The sequence below is a fragment of the Oryctolagus cuniculus genome, chromosome 6, assembly GCF_964237555.1.
Source record: "Oryctolagus cuniculus chromosome 6, mOryCun1.1, whole genome shotgun sequence".
Classification (NCBI taxonomy): domain Eukaryota; kingdom Metazoa; phylum Chordata; class Mammalia; order Lagomorpha; family Leporidae; genus Oryctolagus; species Oryctolagus cuniculus.
Window position 1 is genome coordinate 150562053 of NC_091437.1, and position 11025 is coordinate 150573077.

The window sequence follows — 11025 nt, forward strand, 5'->3', positions numbered from 1 at the left end:
GGCGATGGTGGGGACACCCCGTGGGGGTCTGGGTGCCCACCCAGCCTGTGGGTCTCCTTCAGCAGCGTCAGGAACAAGGCCTTGCCTGAACCCCTGGCTGTGAAATGTGGGATGAAGAACAGCAGGCAGCAGCATTCCCCGAGCCCTGCTCCACACAGTCGGGGCTAAAACTCTTGCCCAGTATTTTTTCTCCTCTGTGAGGTTGCCCACACATCTTTATCCCTAAGGCAATGGAGCGTGTCTCTCAGTGAGCCAAGTGGAGGAGCGAGTGGGCTGCAGCCTTTGAAAGGAAGTTCAGAAAAGCCAGAGGCAGTAGCAGATTTGCCCTAACACTGGGTGAGGAGGGAGGCCGTGCCTCTGAGCACCGCGGGCAGGGCAGATGGCTGAGAAGTCAGTCACAGGAGGGGGCCTGAGAAGGGACAGGAGGATGGACTCAGCCCTGCAGGGTCACTAGACCCCAGACCCAGACCACTGAGTCCCCATCTAGTACTTTCCACTGTGTGGTAGACCAGCCCTAGTCTTTCTCTTGAGATAGCGCCTGGAGGACAGTGGGCCCTCTGCCTACCTTTCCTGCCTACCCTGTCCAGGGCAGCTGCTGCCCGGGCTCCGAGGCTCTCCCCGGCTCCCAAGCTACACCACCATCCAACATCATCAGTTGATGCCCCATGACCTCTGCACTAAGGGCCATTAGCACCACACCACTCGTTAACAATGAAGCCACCGAGTCAGTGACAAACGCCCTCTCCCATCAGCAGCATGTGTGGACCTAGTCCGAACACCCGCAGAGCTTTCGCATGTGAGCAGGAACCACATCCAGTCCCTGCTGTCACCCAGAAAGCAGATGCTGGCTACAGCAAGCCTAAGGTAGAACATGTCAGGTATTCTGTAATACATAAGTGGGCAGCAGCCTGGACAGACTTCATAGAGGAAGCACCCTTTCTGCTGAGCCTTGGGAGTTCTGTCTTTCATCCTGGATGGCAAAGACAGACCCGGGCTGGCGTGGGGGAGCTGAGGCTGTTCTGCAAGGCTCAAGCCTAGCGGTTCCGGGTGGAGCATGGTTGAGTGATAACAGTGAACAGAGAACACAACCTGACTCACGAGGGACCCTGGGGCTGAGCGGCAAGTGTGCTTTTCTTTTGCCCTGAAAGCCAAGATTTGGAAGGTCACCGAAGTGCTCTAGACCAGAGAGTAATATGGGAGCAGACGTCCCATTTTAATGGCTGTGTGACCCCAAACAAGACCTTAAACCTCTCTGTGGCCTAGTTTCTCTATCAGTGAAATGGGGGTAATGAGCGAATCTTTTTTCACAGAGTTTTTAGGGGACTTTCAAAAGAGATACATGCGAAGAGTTCAAGCACAGTGAGTTACATAAAGCACCCCACGGCCGTGGCTGTAATGGCAGTCACAAATATCAGGGTTGGTATCACTCTGCTTTCTGGGGGGAGAATAAAGCAGAAGGAAACAAGAATGGGCCAGAAGGAGGCTAGTGCTGCAGTCCAGGTGTCAAGGGGTAGTGACCCTGTGGGCACATGGGGGAAGGACCTCACACACCCGAAACAGGAGCTGTCGAAAACAGAGAATCTTCTGGAATGGGGGGGGGGGGGCCTGTGGGGTGCAGGTTTGGCTGCCAGTTATGGAGATAGAAATATCTTGGGAGAGCAGAAAAAGGAAGGATACCACAGTTGCCAATGTGTTGACAGTCCAGAGGGCACGAAGTCACATGTGGCTGGCGAAAGGTGGTCTGCAAACAGAACCAAGAGTCAGCAGCATGGAGCCAGCAGTGAGGGGCAGCAGGGCAGAGGGCTCAGGGGCCAAGCATCGCCTTCAAGGGAGCCCGGCCAGAATCAGGGAGTGAGTGGGCTGAGGCCTCGTTCTGCAAAGAACCGAACTGGACAGTAAAGAAATCATGGGCATTGTCAAGAGTCTTGGCCATGAGGAATGCTACATCTTCTGTAGATTAAAGTTTATTTGCCATGCCCCAAAAGTGGTGGAAAATAAAAGTGAGCGATCAACTCTCAATGTGGACGGTTTTCTAAACAGAGTTGTTCATCTCTTGGGTAACAGGGCTGCCTTTAGCGTTTGAAATTTGGAACCAGAGCGTGGCTTCCGCCAGGGGGTTTGATGCTATGTCCTCTATAGACAGATCCCTTGCTCTGCTGAGCTGGGACCTGCTTGTCTTTCCAGACCTGACACAAATGCCACCTCCTCCACCTGCCCTTCCTCAACCCAACCGAAGCAGCCTTGGAACTTGGAAGTAGCTCTGATTTACCGTCCATGGCAAACGCCATGAGACGTGAATCTCTCGATTCTGCCTGCATGTTGGGATTATCCGTGGAGGTCGTTTTGTGCTTGGGTTTCAATGTCTGTGGCCAGGCCCTTCCCTGGAGTTACCAGAGTACGCGAGGGGCTCCCGGCGAGGCCAGGGTTCACAGCCATCCTTTCTCCTCCCAGTGCCCGAGGAGACCTGGGTGGAGGGCATCCCCCAGGGGCACATCCTGGGCCTTCCTCCCCAGGGGAAAGGTGATTCTCTGGCAGGACCTCAGGAACAGCCAGCTGCTGGGTTTGAGGGTCTGGCTCTCTGGGTGCAGAGTCTTGTCTGGACAACAGCTGTCTGCCACGGTGTGGAAAAGACCTCGAGTCAAGGCTCAGCTTCTGCCGTCCCCACCCATCCCCTCACCACACAGAACTCCTAGGAAGTGCCCTCCTGGCGGGAATCTGGGCGGGCTGAGGCTCTGCCCCAATCACCTCCGCCTTTTCTACCGCCTTCAAGGCAGCCTGCACGTCCCATCCTCTTGACTGCTGACATCTGGGGTCAGATCGCTCTTTGCTGGGGTGGAGGCAGCCGTGCTCTGCACTGTGGAAGGTTTAGCAGCACCTCTGGCCTCTGTCCACTTCCTGGATGGCAGCAGCAACTCTCCCCACCCCGCGTGCTGTTGCAACAGCCCCAGACACCTCCACACACGGCTAAATGTCCCCGAGGCAGGGGTCAGAATCACCCCCTGGCTGAGGACCCTGGCTCTGGAGAAAGAACTCCTGGCTGGCAGGGTCTCTCTCTAGTTCTACGCTTCATCCGTCGAATGCTTCACAGCGTGCCTTGCACGTGGCAAGTGGCCTTCTGAGGATGGTGGCGGGGACGCGAGCTTCTTTCTGTGTGCACACCCAGCCTTGAGCAGGAGACGACTCTGTGAGATGTGGCCCCATCACTGTTCCCTCTCTTGTCTTCCCTTGCCCCTCCCATCCAAGGGCACAGCAGGCTCTGTGCTGTTCCTTTGCCGATGGGGACATTTACGGCCTGATTTTTGTTTCCAAAAATCCATTGGGATCAACAGGCTTTGAACAAAAACAGAATTTTCCTCTGGATTGAGGTCTCCAGAGACTTGAGTGAGAGATAAGAAGAAGTTGAGTCCCAGGAGCAGTCCAAGGCAGAGAAAGAAAATGATGAACAAGGAGACCAGGAGCCAGGCTGAGGCTCTCAGTTAGGCTGGGACTGTGTCCCGAGTGTGGTGTGGAGGCAAGAGAGACTCCCGGGCTGGGCACTGATAACCAGAAAGACCCTCTGGAAACCTGGGCATTGTGCAAGATCCCAAAACCTAGGCACAAACGCATGGCAACTACAAAGTGCCAAATTGATAATGGCTAATATTTATTGAGTGCTTAGTACATGTCAGATGCTGTTTTCTCAGCTTAGGGTGAATTCTCTGTTTGCTCTCCATGAGGTCCCTATTAGTTGGTTCCAATTTGATTCCCGCATCAGAAATAAGGCGCTGGAGCTGTATTCTGGCCAAACGAGTTGAGATCTCATGGCGTCTGCATGGTGAATGCAGAATACGAGCAGCACAGGGCATCCACTGTGTGTCAAGCACCATTGCGTGCACTTGGGATGTGCTTTCTAAATCAGTTAATTAATGTCTGTTTGCAAAGCAGAGAGACCGAGAGAGAGGTCGGCCATCCACTTGTCCATTCCTCAAATACCCTAACAGCCAGGCTAAGTCAGGGGAAAGCCAGGAGTTGAGAACATCTAGATCACCCATGTGCACAGCAGGGATGCTTCCCGTCAGCCACCACCTGCCCCTCCCAGGGTGCATATTAGCAGGAAGCCGGAATTTACAAATATGGCCAAGACTTGAACCCAGGGCTTCCCATGTGGGATGTAGGCATCCCAAGTAGCATCTTGACCCCAGCAACAGATGCTTGCCCACAACCCCTTAAAAATGTTTGTTAAGTTTACTTTTTATCGTGAATTTAAAGGCAGCGTATGCATCCATTTCTCACAACAAGGTAATGAGGTAGGTACCATCACCACGCCTGTTTTATTGTTTATTATTTTATTTTATTTTTATTTATTTAAAAGACAGAATTAGAGAGGTAGAGACAGAGAGAGAGGTAGAGACAGAGAGGTCTTCCATCTGCTGGTTCACTCCCTAGATGGCTGCAATAGCCGGAGCTGCGCCGATCTGAAGCCAGGATCTAGGACCTTATTCCAGGTCTCCCATGTGAGTGCAGGGCCCAAGGACTTGGGCCATCCTCCACTGCTTTCCCAGGCCATAGCAGAGAGCTGGATCGGAAGTGGAGCAGCTGGGACTAGAACTGGCGCCCATATGGGATGTTGGCACTTAAGGCCAGAGCTTTAACTCGCTGTGCCACAGCGCCGGCCCTGCCACACCCATTTTATAAACAAACAAATAAAGAAACAGAGATTAATTTTCCCACGTCTCCCAGCTCATAGCTAGGAATTTGAACTTGGAAGGCCTGGCTGCAAAGCTGGTGGGATCTAACCACTAAGTGCAACTCCTGGGCCCAGTCATTTAAACAGGCTCTGCTAGATGGGTGACTGTCCCATTGGCAAATGACCAAGTGGTAAAACAGAATTTTAGTAAGAACCAGAAGGTTATTAAAATCAAAATGGCTTGTTCATGCCTAGAAAACAAGAATCAGGCAAAACTATGAAAGTCTTGAACTGTGACCTTCCAAACTGTAAGCCAGAATAGACCTTTTTCTTCCCAAGAACTTCCTCTTAGGTATGTTAGTTACAGTAACAGAAAGCTGGCTCATACAGATGGCATGGTAGAAACAGTGGAAGGAATTCACGTTCAACTTGCAAAAGTGGCTGAGGCAGGACACAGGTGTCTCCCACATGGCAAGGATCTGGCGGACAAACCCTCCAAGGTTAGCATCACCCGTCTGTCCTTGACAGTTTGTTTTCAGCCTCCTGGAGTGCTTTGGGTTCCCTTTTGCCTATGGTTTGAGTGTCCCCCAACAGGTTTGTGTGGGCATTTCATCCCTACTTCCAGATAGCATGAGGGTGGAGAGCTCATCGACTCTAGTGCGTAGAGGTGGTGAGTCTTTGGAGAGTGATCAGCATTAGTCCAAGTCTTCCAGAGGAGCCCCGTGGTTGAATCTTGGCTGCTTTAAAGAGGGAGAGAGACCAAGGATGCACTCACGGTGCTCCTCGTCTTTTGCCTTGTGATGATGCCCCAGGCCACCTGAGCATTCTGCCTGCAAGAAGTCCATCCTCAGATGCAGCCCTTTGACTTTGGACTACTTCAGAACCATGAGACTAAATAAACTCTCAAAGTATACAGGCTCAGGTATTGTGTTCTAGCGATGAAAAATAGATGATTATGGAACCTCATAGAATGCTCCCCATATACAATGCATGGACCTTGTCTAGACTTTGACTTGGTACTCATGATAAAGTTTTGCTTTGCTTTAATTTAGATCATCAAAGAAATCGAAATCCAGGCTGGATATTGGGTGATAGAAACATCCAAAGTGACATTGACATTGTAGTTAAGAAAATACACAGTGCCACCCCCTCACAACCTTCATTTGAAAAAGACACACTTGGACGTGAAGTGTATTACATGAGATTTACTTGAAAATACTTCAGAAAAAAAGGTTGGGGTACACATGCAAGCTTGGCATGATGTCGATGGCTGTTGAAACTGGATGATGACTACGTATTTATGCAGTTCTTGTTATTTTGGACATTTTTGTAATACATTCTTAATAAGCTATTTTTTTCTATTGATATTTTGACAATTAAGAAGTACAGAAGTTACATGGATAAATTTGACTCTGAGGTCACTTGACAATTCGTTGAATAGAATCCAGAGGCTACACGTGCACCGCCAGTTTGCAGGGCTAGGTCACCCTGCTCCTTTCTTGTATGTGTTTAAGCCTCCCCCGGGGCATCTTCACGAACACATCACAAAGCCAGGGTACATTCTCTATAGGATGATCTTGGGTTCCAAGCAAAGTACCTCACCCACACCTATTTCTTTAAACAACGTCCTCATTCACAGTTCTGTGAAAGGGTTCTTCACCCACGGTTCTCCAGACACGAGAGCTTCATCAGAGATCAAGTTTAAAGTAGCCCCCATCCACAAGGCAGAAGTCAGTTGTAGGGGCTGAAGACTTGGAAATTTGGCACTGAGACATGGAAATGATCTCCCATATCCCTCTTTCTTCTCCATTGCAGAAGGAGCCTTAGTGCTTAGGGCCAAGCTTTCTATATAGCAGTATATTTTGACACTCCAGGTCATACGGACAGAAATCCTTGCCTTTAGGTATACACAGCAGCATTTACAGTAGGCAAACTGCTGCATAAGAACTGAGGTAAATATATGTATAAACACATAAGTACACTTTGGCTTATCCTTTCAAAATGCCACAGTGGAAGTATAAACACTAAAGCCAATGAAAATAGTTATCAAAGAAGAATCAAGGGGAACAGGGGAGACAGAATTGAAGCTTCTTTGACAGTATCAGCTATTTTACATAATTGAAAACAAAAATTGGTGTCATATTTCAATTTTAGGACAATACAAATGTTTTATATCTCTTAAAAAGAAAAATTGCTAAAACATGAAAATCATTGCAAAAAAGACAAATCTATCCATCAAGTTGGTAGCATAATCAAACAGAAAAAAATAACTTCAAAACACTTGAAAACTCGGCATTTTGATTTTATATTCATAAAGCAGTTGTCTTTACCCTGGGATACTTTTGTAGCCCAGTAGACTCATGGCATTGGTTGTCACAACTTGAAGGTAGCTACTAGCCTCTGAGTAAGAAGAGGATATATTAGGACTGTTCCCACAATAAAGAATTTTCTGGTCCCAAATACAGTGCCAAGGTTGGGAAGTCCTGTCCTAAAGGAATATGTGACAAATACAAAAAGGGATCTTTCCGAGTTCACAGTATCAACATTACTACTTGTAACACTGTCATTGTGCCTACTGTTATTTGAAGTTTTATAAGTGTATTGTAACAACAAGCAAGTAAGTGATCATGTGAAGAAATGCCATTGGGATTCAAGAATTTGAGCATGAGAAAGACAGACAAGTATAACATCTGAGACATTATTAAAATTCTCTCCAGTGCCCTGTGTTCTTGGGCTCTCTTCCACTCCCCAGGCCATTTCATCCCCCAAGGCCTTTCAAAATGGGCTTCCTGGGCTGCTGACAGCATAGTGGTCCTCAGGACAGGCTAGCTGCTGTCATGGAGACTGGCTCCTAAAAAGCAACCAGGCCTGGGAGGGATCTGTGCCCGGAAGTGGTACGGCATCGCTTCCATGGTGTTCTGCTGGTCAAAGCAAGCACAGGGCCTGCGCAACCTCTGGGGGGTCGAAAAACGGATTCAGCCTCTTTATGGACAAGTGACAAGGTCACAGTGCACAGGTCAAAGCGGGATGGGAGGTCAACTTTGGAAAATACAATCTTCCATGGTGAGGTGGAAGGTGATATAGCCAGCACCAAGCTTCCAACTCCAGGAGTGGCAAATTCCCAACCCGCTTACCACCTGACATGAGTTTACCAACTCTTTGTGATTCATCTAGACTCTTCCAGAACTCTCTTAGTTAGTCCTCATTCCCAAGCACAATTCCATTTTCCCCAAGGGTGATGTGGGCCAGAGGCCAGTACTGGGCAACTCTGCAGGAGAGGAGGCTGAGCCTGGGTACCTCAGTCCCCAGGAGAGCACTGCCTGCAGGGAGAAGTGGCAGGGCCAGGGCACCTCCTGTCACAACCGCTGGTCTCCGCCCTCTGTCAGCCTGCAGGCAGGGGTGGGACAGCCGAAAAACTCTGGGAAGCCTGAGCAAGAAGGGTCCTTGAGGAACTTGGGCCAGGCTGGGGCATAGGACGGATGCTGGGATGGGAAGGGGGCATCATTTCAAATCAATACACACTGCCTGCCTGCTGTGTTACCCCGACAGCTTCTCAAATCTGTGGATATGAGCAGCCATGCTCAGAAAGTTCTGGGATAGATATGTGCGTGGAGGGAGTGGCAACTTGGGGTCTTGAAGGGGGTCATGTTGGGGGAGAGGAGCAGTGGGGTGTCTGGTGGCCTGGACACTCCCTTGAGTGGAAGAGTCTTGTTCTTCATTTTCCTGATGTCTCTGGTTCTGCAGGCTCTGCGGGGCCCACCTTTTTTTCCAGGTGATGAAGTGGGAGAAGCCCGGCTGAGCCTCCCTTGGCTGAATAGGATGGGGCTGTCTGAGCTAGGGCGGGAGGCAGTGGCCTCTGCCCTCTCCCACCTCCCTCCTGAGGGGCAAAGGATTTTACTTCCTGCCAGGCCCAGCACCCCTATTGCATCCCAGAGTTTCACTCCATGCTCAGGGGGCTCTGCTGGCCAGATCCAGGAGTGGGGAGACTTTTGGAGGGGAGGCAGAGAGAGAGAGGAGGATGCAGAGCAAGCACCATTCTGAGCTCCTACGGCTGGGCCACCTGGGGCAGCGGCAGGCGCAGCACCACGGCCACACTCGGGACTGCTGGCCATGCCTAAGAAGAGCTGCCCTCTTCCACCCTGACCTGCTCATGTTGCCTGAAGTTTGACTCAAGAGCACTTGGAGAGATGTGGACTACGTTTTAGATAATCTTATTAACTGAAATGAAAGATCAGCATTCCTTGGTAGTTCCACTATTTTTTTAAGGTCTATTTGAAAATCAGAGCTACTGAGAGAGAGAGGGAGAGAGAAAGATCCTCCCCATCTATTGGTTCACCTTCAAGATGGCCACAACGGCCAGCGCTGAGCCAGGCCAAATCCAGGAGCCAGGAGCTTCTTCTGGGTATCCCATATGGGTAGCAGAGTCCCAAGCTTTTGGGCATCTTCCACTGCTCTTCCCAAGCCATTAACCAGAAGCTGGATTAGAAGTGGAGCAGCTGGGACTCGACCTGGTGCCCATACAGGATGGTTGCATTGCAGGTGGAGGTTTTACCCTCTACGCCACAGTGTCAGCCCCTCCACTTATTTTTACTAAGCCTTCTAGGCCCTACAAGTATGCCTACAAGTATGCCCATGCTCGCGGCCAGACGTCCTGGGGTCTTTCATTTGTGCTTGCCCAGCATTCTGTCCTTTTGGTCTGATGGCACTGCCTCCAATGTCTTTGGGGAAGAACCACAGTGACAACTCTTCTGTACTTTATGTGGTCCCAGCCAAGCCCCTTGTCGTGAGCTGCACACAATGGCCCAGGTTGGCCAAAGTGCTGCACCTCCTGGTCAGATGACTGATCTGGGTGGACACAGGAACCAGGCCTATCAGGAACTCCCTAAAGATGTTTCTGTGTGGATGCTGATGACACGGAGTGTCTTTCTCAGAAATCAGGTGCAGTATGGACTCCAGGTTTCAGAGTGTTGATGGAGACTGCCAGGGACAGTACAGCCTTGAGATGGAGCGAGTGAGCGAGCGAGAATGACACTGAGCAGGCGCTAAACAGGCAGCAGGAGCAAAGCCCAGACTCTGTTCCCAAGTCTTTCTCAGGCACCTCCGTCCAGAGAGTTCTGACAGCGGACAGATAGCAACAAATATGGAGTCAAGGAAGTTCCTTTCCCAGCCAGGCCTGTTTAAAAGCAACTGCAGTTACACTGAGGCACAAGGCGAGATAGAGAATTGGGGTTCGTAAAGATTCAGGCTACAACCTATGCCAAACCAGGTCTTGTTTGCAGTTATTTGTGCATAAAATCAACAGAAGCAAATCTTCTTAAAGCCTGCTTGGGTTTCTTAGGGAGTTTTAGTGCCTGGGAAACTGTAAATCTGACTTGACAAAGCCAGAAGGCGGCCTGGGCTCCAGCCCTGCACTTGCTGTAAAGGCGCTGCAGTCCCCAAGAGGCACCTGACCTTCATGGCTGCTCTGGAGAGGCATGCGAGAACCTTCCAGAGGGAAAAGCCCAAGGCCACAGAGCATGTGAGCCAAGGGAGCTCCCCCGGGGGCAGAGCCAGGGTTGCCAGATGGGCCAACCAAGCGACTCACCTGCTTTCAGTTCTTGTTCAAGAGCATCTGACCACTGCTATGGACTAGTGACTTCTGTGTGTGTTTATCTCTCTACCTAACGGCAATTTTTATGTGAGTTTTTCTGTTCCCACACTGCCGTTGTGCGTTAGGTATGGGGCACTTGGGAGAGGTGGGGGAGTTTGCTTGTTGTCTTGTACCACCAGCAGGAGCTCCACCTGAGCCTGATTTTTCTCTCAGGCAGTCCTGGTCTTTGGCCTGAATCAAGACATTTGGGACTTGTGTCCCCTGGAGGGAGGGGCAGTTGTGTCACTGTGTGAGAAGAGGAAAGTGACGTTGTCAGATTTCTCTCAGTGCTGGTTCTTTTCTCCTTGTACACTAACTACTAAGACACCTGATTTCTTTTTTGAGGGGTGGGGGACACGAGTAGGGTATTTCCTCCCTTGCGGCTAGATGTGGCCAAGTTCCCAAACAAGAATGAGCAGAAGTGATGGAGGCAACCTCTAGGCCACACCCAGAATTAGGAGTCGGCTCATCCCCCCTCCTTCATGTCTCACCCGGCCGCTGGAATGTAGATGTGTTGTGCGTCAACCTGGACCACACAGTCAAGCGTGGTTCTGGGAATGGCTGGTTCTATGCCAAAACCCCCAAGTCTATAAACTCAGCTATCCTGAGGACGCAGTCTTTCCCTATGGGGGCCCCTGTAAATTCAGCAGCTTTTTCCGGGTAGTGATACAGATCACGCTCTATGAAAGTTACTGTGATACCGGAAAGGCACAAAAGTGGGCACCTTGGA